The sequence below is a fragment of the Strix uralensis genome, chromosome 5 (genome assembly GCF_047716275.1).
Source record: "Strix uralensis isolate ZFMK-TIS-50842 chromosome 5, bStrUra1, whole genome shotgun sequence".
Lineage (NCBI taxonomy): Eukaryota > Metazoa > Chordata > Aves > Strigiformes > Strigidae > Strix > Strix uralensis.
The window spans coordinates 66,466,571-66,478,416 of NC_133976.1; positions in this window are offsets into that span (position 1 = coordinate 66,466,571).

Sequence of the window (11,846 nt, forward strand, 5' to 3'; positions counted from 1 at the left end):
CTGTAGTAGAGCTTACAGTTTTAAAACATACATTATTTTCTCTCTAAATAACGTGCAAGCAACTATTCATGATCTACTATGCCAATGCTTTTCATAGTGCTATAAAAACTACTCTTTTCTATGTAATGGACTCCTCAAATATATATTGGAACTGACAGAATGGTTCTAGGTTTGATGATAAAATTATAATCTGAAATTTTATGACCTGTTGTAAGGAGGAGATCAGGCAGGAAGAATGTACAGACCAGATGATGTCTCTTTCTGGCTCTGCACTGATCACTACAGCTCCTCATATTCACTGATTATAACAAGGAAAAATGCATTTACCAAAACAGATTAAATAAACAATATTTGGAAAACTGCTACTATTATTAAAAATGTTCTGAATGTACTTTAAAAATGAATCAGATATATTTGATATTTCAATAAAATAATATATGTGTGTGTGTGTGTGTGTGTGTGTGTGTGTGAAGGGATGGGATAGGGAAGGTCGGGACTGACTTGTGTATTAGAGATGCTCTTTTTCACAGTCTTGTGATTCATGCTCTTCCATGGTTTTCTGAAGCAACTATTTCAGATCTGGCTGCTGCACAAGCCCGGTAACTAGTTCTCATCACAAGTTTCCTAAGGAGTCTCAGCAGACAGATGGAAACGATACACATGCGCAACAGCCACTCCAACACAATAGAGCCACTGTATCAGTAATGTGGGAAATATAGCATCCCTCCATCCCTGAGCAGGCTTTAATGCACTAGACTGTAACAGCTCCAAAGAAGTGTTTGTGGTCTATTGAGTCAATCATCTGTACATTAAAAAGTCATAGCTGGCACTACTCTCTCTTTGGTACAACACTTTAAAAGTATCAGTTAAAAAGGAAAAATAAAAGGAACACACCAAAGCCACACAAAAGTCAGAGTAATTTAGTTACTTGTGACCAGCAAAGCGCATAAGTACACGCTTAGCTTGACTCCAGCGGAAGCAAAGACAGGGCTTATGTCTTTTGCTGAGTCAGGATCTTAGCACTGAACATTACCTAAAATTGCTCTGCTGCTGAACACACTAGGTACATTCTTAATCTAAAATTGATATCATACCACGTATCCCACTATTGGCAATAATGGAATAATATCATCCCCAAATACCAAGAAGATGCACTTTCATATATTCAAATGGCCTACCTTTTTCAGAGAGAACCATGTGTAATTTGTTATACATGCAGCTTAAAAGCAGTTGTTTCTCACATTTGTGCAAACAGCTGCTAGCAAAACATAGATGACTGCATACTGAAGGGCAGCCAGTCCCGCCAGCATGACCCAACTGCGCACAACTGGACTCTTGAGCAGAACTGAGGTGTTCATCAAGCAGTTACCAAAATTCAGACTTCAGCTGGACTGCCAGGTCTGATAGTCACCCTAAGTCCCAGCACCCACATTGCCTTTGGGTGGGCTGGGGGAGAGGATGAAGCAGAGCTGCTGTCCCATACACTGCTGCTTTCTTTGATGGCTTTGCTGTTATTGCTGCCCAGCTGCTGGGTGAGGATGGCTTGAGGCCCTTCAGCAACCAGGGAGGACTTGGAAGCAGGGAGCCACTATCCAAGTGCAAACACTGCACAGTCAGTGACAACCACACACAGAAGCAACCTTTTCCCATCATGTTCAGTAACCTCCTAAAAACACTTTTACATCAGTTATTTTTGAGGATAAAAAATTACTGCTGGGGTTGGTAGGGAGATTTTTTTCCTGCTCACAAGTGTTACCATGGGACTGAAGGAATAAATGGGGACGGGGCTTGCTGTTTGTAACCTTGAACACCATGTGTCTGAGGATAAAGAAGAGAAGATCTATGCTAGAAGACAGGAGGATTTGTTCCTCCTGTTCATTTAAGAGAAGGACATCATAGGGGAAAAAAAGGAAAAAGAAAAAAAAGAAGGACTAATTTGGATGTCAGAGGAGGGAGGGTGCAGACCTCAGACATACTTCATATTGGTTGTCAGCCTTCCATTTATACAATTGCAATAGTAATTACAAAAACAAATAATCCTTGCTTAAATACTGGAGACGTATAACTCTGAAAGTATGTACAATGTGATTATAAATAAAATCTGTGGTCTGTCATTAAATTGAGCTATTTCATTGTTTTAAGAGTAAAAGATGGCAACTTGGGAATTAACAGTACTGATGCTGTTACAGTAGTATCAGCCACCAAACTTCAAGCAGAGCCTGTGTTACAGTTCAAGATTTTATGTCCACCTACTAAGACTGATTACCTCCTCTTATTCCCTAAATAAAGAGGACAATTCAGGACATGCTCAAATGTATCTGTATCTAGGAAAGTACTTAAATGTGAAGTCACACAAAGGGGTATTTCTCTGAACTGGAGTCTCAGTTTCTCTGAGCTGATGCTACTGTAGCATACTAAAAACTGGGCTTCCAGTAGAAGTCTGGATGATGTGACTGGTGATTTATGAATACCAAATCTTTAAAAAAATTGTTACCTGGCCAGTTTTTTGATTGTATATTTACATACACAGACACAGTGAAGTACATCAACAGATACTTTAAATTTGTGCACAATAAATGAAAAAAAAAAATTCATTCTGAAACTAAGAGTGAAAACATTCATTGGTTTTAAATAAAAGAGAAATCTACACAAAATCATCTCTGGGTGCTTTTGTATTTTCCACACAAATTGCAAAGGATCAGCAAAACTTGTATAGCCAAGATTTCCTTAGAAAACATTAAGGTCCTTATCCCACTTGAGACATCAAGTCATTACTACTAACCTCTTCCCCCACTGAAAAACTCCATTAGCTTTGAAAAGGATGATTGCTTTAAGGGAAAACAAAGTGCTCAGAGAAAGAAACCCTCCTGAAAATAAAAGCATTCTCTCCCTGCTGGCAGCGAATATAGACTAGTGTTGTACACCCATACCTCTGCAAGTGAGAGGATGCTCCTGCAAACCCCCCAGGGGAAGACCGAGACAACTACCTTCAGACAAGATGCATGCATACCCTCTTTGCCAGGGCTAAAGTCTCAACAACCACATATTATGTGGAAAAAAGTTTTTTCACACCTTTGTCCTGCCCCAGATGGGTCAGATAGGGAACTGTGCTCAGTATAGTGAATTGGATGGGGTTTTTTGGAGACAGACGCTGCAGATCAGCGTGTAGTTGGGGAAAAGCAGCTGAATTGGGTAGTAAGATTAGAGAGCAGCTGCAGAGGATCCCGATGCAGTGAAGATGGATTGTGCTCCAGATGGGGCATCAAGGTTATTGAAGTCCTCTTTATCAGATTGTGCAAACACATAGCCATATATAATTGTTTACAGCTCTGTCAAAGATACCTGAGGCTCAGGATCCTGCAAAACACGGAGCAAGAGTCTTTATTGACTGAACAAGCAGTGACCTGTTACTGAATGTGTTTGTTAGCACTTCCAATGTGATCATGTGTCTTGAGCCACGATATGAAATAAAGGGCCCTTTCTGCTAAAGAAAACCCTTCTGCGTCCCAGAATTTGTAATAACACTTTTTTCTATAGTTCGGATTCATTACATCTGGCTGTTTTTTTCCTAACCTTTCTGGCTCACTTAGTTGCAAGGCTACATTCAGGGTACTTTTGGCTCCTGAAGGGGACCAAGTTTTCCTTTATATTTTGAAATAGGAATCAATGAAAGCTGATTATTTTTGGCAATTTTTGATTACTTCAGTCCATAGTCCCTTGCTTTGCTTTGTGGACTCGTCTGGATTTTTTTAGGTTCCACAATGCTATCAAAGTACAAAGTACTGTACATGCTATTTGCTGACATTACAAGCTGCAATCTGGCATTGAAAGCAACTTAACTGAGCTGAGATAGTGGCGTGTACTCTGTGACAGATTAGTGCACCGGCAAAAGGAAAAGCTCTTATTTAGGTAACACAGCAGGCTTTTGTCCATCATACTACACATTATAATTCGGTGACCTGAAACTCTTGATGATTCCTCAGCAGCTCAGGAGAACTGCTAGCATCCTCATGCCTTTACAGTGTTAACTTTCCAATCCCCTTCATCCTTTTTTCCTACCTCAATACTTTGCAACATGAAAAGGATGGAAGCAAAAGTTAACATGCTTTAGCAGTCCCCACAGACTGCTTAAACAAACACTGCGATTGCAATTTAGACAATCTGGAGTCCATTCAATATTAAATCCCCATCCCAGGCTACAACTGCCAAACAAATAAAGGATTCATGGAGTACTTTACACTGTCATTTACTACTGCAACCATTGTCACTTGACAGTCCAGAGGAGGAGCCTGCAAGGTCTGACACTGCACCAGCTACATCTGTCAACAAGAAGACAGAGAGCTCCACTAAGCAAACAGGCTTGATCCTGCTTTACACAGTCTCCCTTTGTCTTGCCCCAGCTGAGCCTCTTCTAATCTTCTCAGGCTATCTTCAGCAGTCCAAGCAGGAACTTCTGCTGGAACCAGCCTGACAAAAGATGCCTTTCTTCACCTCTGTGTACTGTTTAAATGTTTATGTCACTCCACCTCTGTCCCCCCACCTTTATCCCACGTTCCCACCCACCGCACAACTGGAATGAACATATATTATTTGTGACAGCAAAGTATACCAGTGTTCATCATGTCAGAGCGGGGAAAAACCCCAAATCACCTAAAACAATATTATCAAAACAAAAATTTTGTAGGTTTGGGATTGAAATGCACTAGGTATTTTACTCTCCCTGAGCTGCAATTTATTTCAGTTACTTATTCTGTAGTGGCACCTAGATCTAGCTTCCACTGTGCTACTTTGTGTCAAGTGGCTCTAACTGGTTTAGTTAGAGAACTCTCATTTGTCTCCTATAGAAAGCCACTGGCATTAGAAATATTCACCACATCCAAAAATTGAATCTGCCCAGAGACATATAGGTAAAAGCGATCAAGGCACATTACTCTATATGTCCAGGCTGGCAAATAGAAGTCTTACACCCAGTATCTTTTTTCCATTGCTAGCCATCTTAAACAAATAGTACGTAAGCAGTGTCACCAGGTAAACTCACAGGACACACTTCATCTCAAAGAAAACAAATGAATGCAAAATTTCCAGCTGTTTCGGCATCAGGAACTGCAATATTTATTCTGGAAGGAGCAAACAACAGATGTGGTTGGATAGCAAGAGTTCATCTGGTTTTCAATCACACTTGAAATAAAACTCAGTCATGTCAAAAGCACTTGATAAATGTCAGAAATTTGGGGGAAATCCTAATGTGTAAACCTCAACTTCCAATTGCTTACCCAGGTTAGAAGGGGCCTCACAGGACAAAATCCTTTATCAACATCTGTTAAAGCAACTATTAGCAAAAAGTGGTTTCCTCAACTTGTGAAATTCATATGAATTGCATCTGCAATTTTCTCCCCCTCTTCTCTCAGTGATGAGACTTCTCAATCCACCACCTTGAACTGCTCTTGCCAGGGACGTGACCCTGCACAGCTGCAGGCGAGACGGGTCCCGGCGTCCGGAGCTGCGCTGGCAGCATTTTGTGGCGATTGCTTTGTAACAGCTGGAGAGGGGTATTTTCATAAAATGAGCATTAACACAACCCCACCTTCTGGCTGTGCCACCTCCAGCTGCCACTCCGCCTGTGCCAGGGGACAAGCAGAGCCCACTGTAGGCATCACGGGTCGGGGGGTGGCATTTCCCCAGCCCAGCCCACACAGTATGTTGCACAGCAAACCGGTATTTACCTTGCCACTTTTAAACCTCAGCCTTCAGTTTATTTTGTTGCCACTTGCTTTGATTATTTCCTTTAAAAATACAATGGAAGAGAGTTAAAAGGGACATGTAACCCAAAGTTGTAGTTAGATGACAAACTATCCACCTGTACTTCACGTCTTGGGGATTTAATGTTTTCTCTCCGCACACATAATCACGCATTTTGTTAGCAATCAGACTGATGCAGTATATCGGACCTCACTGACAGAAAGATTTGTAGAGATACAAACCTGAGGGGGAAAAGAAAAAAAAAAGGAAAGAATTGCTGGGTGAAATCTGACATAAATGGGCCTGTGCCAGGAGTGAATCTAGGTGGTTAAATATATATTAAAATCTGAAACTCTCTTTCAATCTTTCATTCATCCCTCCACAAAAAAGGAAGAAAGAAATTCCATTATCTCAATAGTATTTGCTGTCAGCAGCATTATTCTCTACTAGTAGGAGAGCCTCACAACTCTTCACTCCCTCACTGTGAAGTATACCCCTAACTTTATATCCAATTCTGTTTAGCTGTGTTTTGATTACTGTGTCTCTGCAGCGGCAGCCGCTGCATTTTTTTTTTCCTCTGCCTGTGAATGTATATTGCTCCACACAAATGGATTTGATCCTTGATTGTACCCAAGCATCATTTCATAACAAATAAATAATTCAGAATAACAATTTACCTCCATTCCCCTCATGCTGGCATTCTCACTTTTTAATCCTGTAAGCTTAAAGACATCAGAAATAACAAATTTTTCAGGCCAAGGTTATAATTCACATATATACTAAAGGCGCAAATTCCATATTCATTCTAAGTTTTTTGCCTTCCCTGTGCTTTGGTGTCCTGTCCGTCATTTGAGGTATTTGTCACACATTTTTAAAGGCCTGTGTCATGCATGTGGGTCTTGGCAGGTTATGAGTTATAACCAGCAGCCTGCATGACCCTTGCAAACCCACTTCTACCCCCAATCCGATTTCTTTTCTTCTTGCTCTCCAAATACCATCTTGTCTGCCCCTGCTGAGATATCGCAGAAATGTTCTTCATCAACATACAGTGTCATCTAACACATGGAGCCTGCCAAGTTTTCATGTTGTTATATCAGGAAAATATCCCTCAGGGGCAAGGGGAGAGGAAGAGGTCATTTTTCATCTATGGAAGAGTGAGTAACCCTTTTCCTTTGGGATAAGAGGGTCTTAATTTAACAAACCTTCTTCCCTGTCACACTGCTGCTGCTCACTTGCACACCACAACAGGCTAGGCAGCGTGAGGGCTGGAGAATAGAGCGTACTTGCAGGAAACTAGCAGTTAAACTTGGCTTGGCATGCTGGAATTCAAAATAATTAAATGCAGAATGGGAGAGAAGCCAAAAGTATAGGAGTTTCCAGCGCAGAGGAGGGAAATTTGTCTGGTTTCCAGGTGCGATGAGCAATCCTCAGAAGACTCTTGTCAGTTCAAAGAAGGAAGCCCAAAATGTGGGTTTTTAGGCGAACTTTAGTCAAACTGTATAAATCTTTTGAATTTTCAAAAAGATTCAGACCTGGGGATCACTGAGAAACAGGCTTCTTCAGGGATGGAGTGCCTTTTTTTTTTAATAACAAAAACTTCTTTGGCATTTTCCATTGTGGCCAAAATGGCAATATCATGGTTAAGTTTTCCATGATAACCTAAACTTTTTTTTTTAATCTTGGGGTACTACCCCAAAAAGGGATTCAGTGGCTGAATGGATGTTCATTTTGGCTGTGGACATTTGCACTGGGACTGGTACTTTCTCTGCCTTAAGGCTTAGGCTCTCCCCAGCTAAATACAAGGGAAGCGAAGCCGCAATACAAAATAAACTTCCAACTTGATGAAAAGTGGATGCTGGTTGGTTTCGTTTTCAGAGGCATCTCTGATGAGTCCATGGACAAATCAAACCCAGTGGTACATGGGACATTTTACATGAAATGGTGCCTGGCAGGTGTTTGAAACAAAATTGCTAAAAACGATTATCCTACCCATAGCCCAGGCCCCACAGAATTACACAGAATTAAATCATGGGTTTACACTAAGGTCCCACAATATGAATTCCTTATTAACCTACCAAATATGGACTATATCCAAGATCAGAATGGGTTCATTTTCTAGCACGGGAAAAAAAATGTTCCTCTCATTAAAGCTCTTCCTGAAACATCAGAAATTTAATTTGTTAGTCCTGAAAACCTTCAGTCAGTTCAAGTAAAAAATTCTGATTTTTTCAGCTCGAAATCAGTTCTGCGTTTGCGGCAGTATCAGCCCCTTATCTAACCAAACCTTCAGCTTTACTCAGATTTGAAATTGTGCTCTTAGTTCATTTCTGTGACACAGCCTTGTTTGATTTAGAAAAGTTAGGCAATAATATCCTGCAAATACTTGCCACGAGTGACCCATCTTATAACGATGATAAGATAGAGCATGCAGAACTCTGCAGGCACTGCTTTTTTGCCTCCCCTTTCATCCAAGCTAGGCAGCAATCACCAGAGGTGGTAAACATTGTATTCCCTCAAACAGGGCTAGAGAGGAATGGTTTTGCTTGGGTTTTTGTGTCCCACATACAGGAACTGAAATGTTCCAGCAATTCTAAACACGATGGAAAATTTTGTACAAAAAGCTGTAAAGCTTTCAAGACTTTTTTCCTTTCTGATTCTGAATCATCTTTTATAGTCTCTGAGATGACATGGAGGAAAAAAAAATCTGTTAGAGACGGACTCCAGTTCCTCAATAACAAACTGTGCTTTCCGCTTCTCTAATTACACCTGTGCAGACACCTTGGGACACGGACTAGCCTTCCCGATCCTCTGAGTGGTGCAAATCAGGTGTCTCGCTGAATGCTGGATTGAGGGTCTGGGCACTACTCTCCAGTTCCCGACCATGTTTATACAGCAGGACCACTTCATTTTGATGCCTGCAGGTTTTCTCAGCCTGAGGAACTCTGACCAGACAGTTAGTTAGAAAGAGTAAAAGAATACCATCCTCCACTCAAAATATTTCTTTTTCTGCAAAGTACAGGGTAAAGGACAAAAAAACAGCATAAGCAGCACATACACAGATCTTACATATATTACTCTGCCTCCTCCTGTAATTCCTCTCTGTTCATGAAAACCCATATTTTCTGGTAGGAAGAGCAAACTCATCTAACTCAATTAGTTTGCTGATGCTCCTTGAGCATCTTCACCCAAACCACTCAATCCCTGCTTTTTTTTTTTTTTTTTAAAAAAAAGTTAGACGTGCTTATTTGGTGGGATGGCTACAACAGCATGAGAACATGTTTTCCTCTTTTTGTTCCTGAAAACCTCCTCTTACCCTTCTGGCAACTTTTTTAGATTATGCCAATCAGGAGGGAAAGGTAATAAAACAATGAAAATACTCAAAGCCAGTTTTTTGGAGAGAAAAACACAGCAATCAGATTCAAGTTCTGTTGCACTTGCAGGCATATTTTCTTGAAGTGCCATTTACTGAAAAGCTTGGCAGATTAGAGACCCTTGTTTTCCAGCTCAGCGTCACCTGCCCCTAAAATGATTTCACCAACTCCACTCAGACTATTATCATAAAATCCAACCCAGGCTCTAGGTAGAGTTGTAATATCTCCTGCGTTCATTCACATTTTTTTTGCTTCTCGCAGAACAAGCCATAACCCTACTTTGCCTTCATCACAGTAAACTCTACATGGGGAACAATTTTATGGACAGCCTCACACACTTCCAATTCAGTTTAATTTCTCAGTCTAACAGTCCCCTCCACCCATGTGTTTGAGAGACACAGATACACTTAACCTAAAGATTCATCCAAAATTTGAATCCCAGTCTGTGGACAAATTCTTACTGCTACTCCAAGCTGTACCCACCATGAAGAGCATAATGAAGAACCTCTTCCTTTTTTTTTTTTTTTTCCAACCACAGCAATAAAAGGAAAACAGCAGCAAACATGTCTTTACTTGCAGATACCCAACAGTTATTCCTACTGCATAAAAATAGAGAATGAAGCAAATGAAGAAGATGGAGTAATGGAGTGAATCCTCCAAAGGTGTCACACAACAAGTCTAGGGTGGGAAAGTGGCTGTTCATGATCCTCAGCCCTCTTCTCACAATGGAAAGCCTAAGTGATCTATATTTTTTCTATCCTGAATGTGACTAACAAATACCAAATTATTTTAAAGCAAAACCATGAACCAAACCCTCCTGAAATTTTCAGTCATATTCTAATAACAGAGGATCAGAAGATGTTGAAAGATTTTGCTGTGTACTCCTTTGCAGAGGAATGACTGAAACTAAGATTTTCCATTCCGCCCAAAATTGCAACCTGTGCAGAAAGTGTTCTTTACCATAGGATGGACTTTCTCACTTTGGGGGAAAAAGGGAAAGCATATCTTTGCTTTCTTTTACATAAAGAATCTCCTTACCTTCTACATTACATTAAGTTAATCCCTTTGAAGAACAGCTATTTCACATCAAGTGTTAAAACTAAACTATAAAAATTGGGGCAAGTCCCAAACTTGAGCACTGGTAACAGGAAAGAAATTATCATGCTCCTGGTACACAAAATACAATACGCATGCTTAATTCTCAGAAAGCCCCACCTTTTAAAAAATATTTAATAAAACATCCAAGCATCCTATTAATTCAGAAATCCACACCAGATTCAAGCACTGATATGCAATTAAAAGAAAGAGCTAATTTCTGTAAGGAGGTGCTCTACTTTTAAAGACATCTTTATGTAAGCGATATTTTTTTTCTTCCAAATTCAAACTGTAACTGTGTGTTAAGTGAAGAATAAAATCTCTAGCTTGGCTTCAAAATGGCAATTTTAAGTCTTAATGACCTTCACGTAGCACTTTTGAACATCACATTAAAAAGATAAGCCTTTGAAAACTTTAAAATGTGGGTAAGTAGGAAATATTTGAATAAGTAATTATAAAGGCTAAAGAGAAGAATGATATATATCATCACTAGGCTACATTCAGAGAAATACATTAGATCTTGGAGAATCAGTTGTTCTTAAAAAGACCTGTATTCATATGAACTTGTGTTGCAGGTAATGAGCATATGTATATGTATATGTATCATTCCTAAAACTCTTATAAGGATAATGCTCACAAAAGAGTAGTGTTAAAGCCTCTGATTCAGCAAAGCACTTTTGTTTCAGCATAATTAACCATATGAAGTCCCATTCAAGTCAACTGTCTCACTCAAGGAGTGCTGTTGAAAATAACTACACATATGCTACAAACAGATGTCAGTAGGGTCAAATCCAATTTTTTTTTTAATCAATAGAAGTTCTAACATACTATTTCTAAGGATTGAGGACCTAGCTAATATGAAGTATTTTGGAAATAAGAAAATAGTTCTTCACTGCTTGAATATGAAGAGCTGAGTATTTCAGAGCTGCATGTGGAATTTTATATCTAAATTCCCATGTAATTTAAAAAACGCCGGTGACTTCAAATTTCCTAGGTGACTCCAGAAATTTGAGCCACAATTCCTAGAAAGTTGATGTCAACACCGCTACGGTTTATTTTAAGGCACTGGATGAACTGTAATTTGTTAGGCTTTCAAGTTGCAGCCTCCCAAAAATGAGATGTACATGTGTACATGAATGATATCCTCATAAACTGGATTAAAAAACAGTCCCTGCTGAACAACATTACCGTTCATAATTTAAGGATGAAAAGAAAAGCAAAGAGATCCCTTTCTGTTGCTGTTCAAAGCAGAAGAAAATATTTATTTCTGTCCGCAAGCTACTGTTCTGCCACAAAATTATGTAACAAAAAAGCGTAACAAAAAATGTTCCACATTTCCCAGTTAGGGGTTCCCATGTATAGTTGGGTCATTTGGGGTTTTGGTAATGGTAGAACTTTAACAAGGTTAACTAAAAAAGGTTTTAATGGTGACCTCCAGGGATGTCTGAGCTATGCTACCTATAAGGGTTTCCAGTATGTGTTCATTTATTTATTTCTACAAACTTTAAAATGTTCTGAAAATAATGACTACATTAAAAAAACCAAACAAACAAACAAACAAGAAAAAAGAAAAAAAAAAGAAGAGGAGTAGGAGTAGGAAGAATGCTGTGGTTATAGTTAATCAATACCTTCCACATAGGA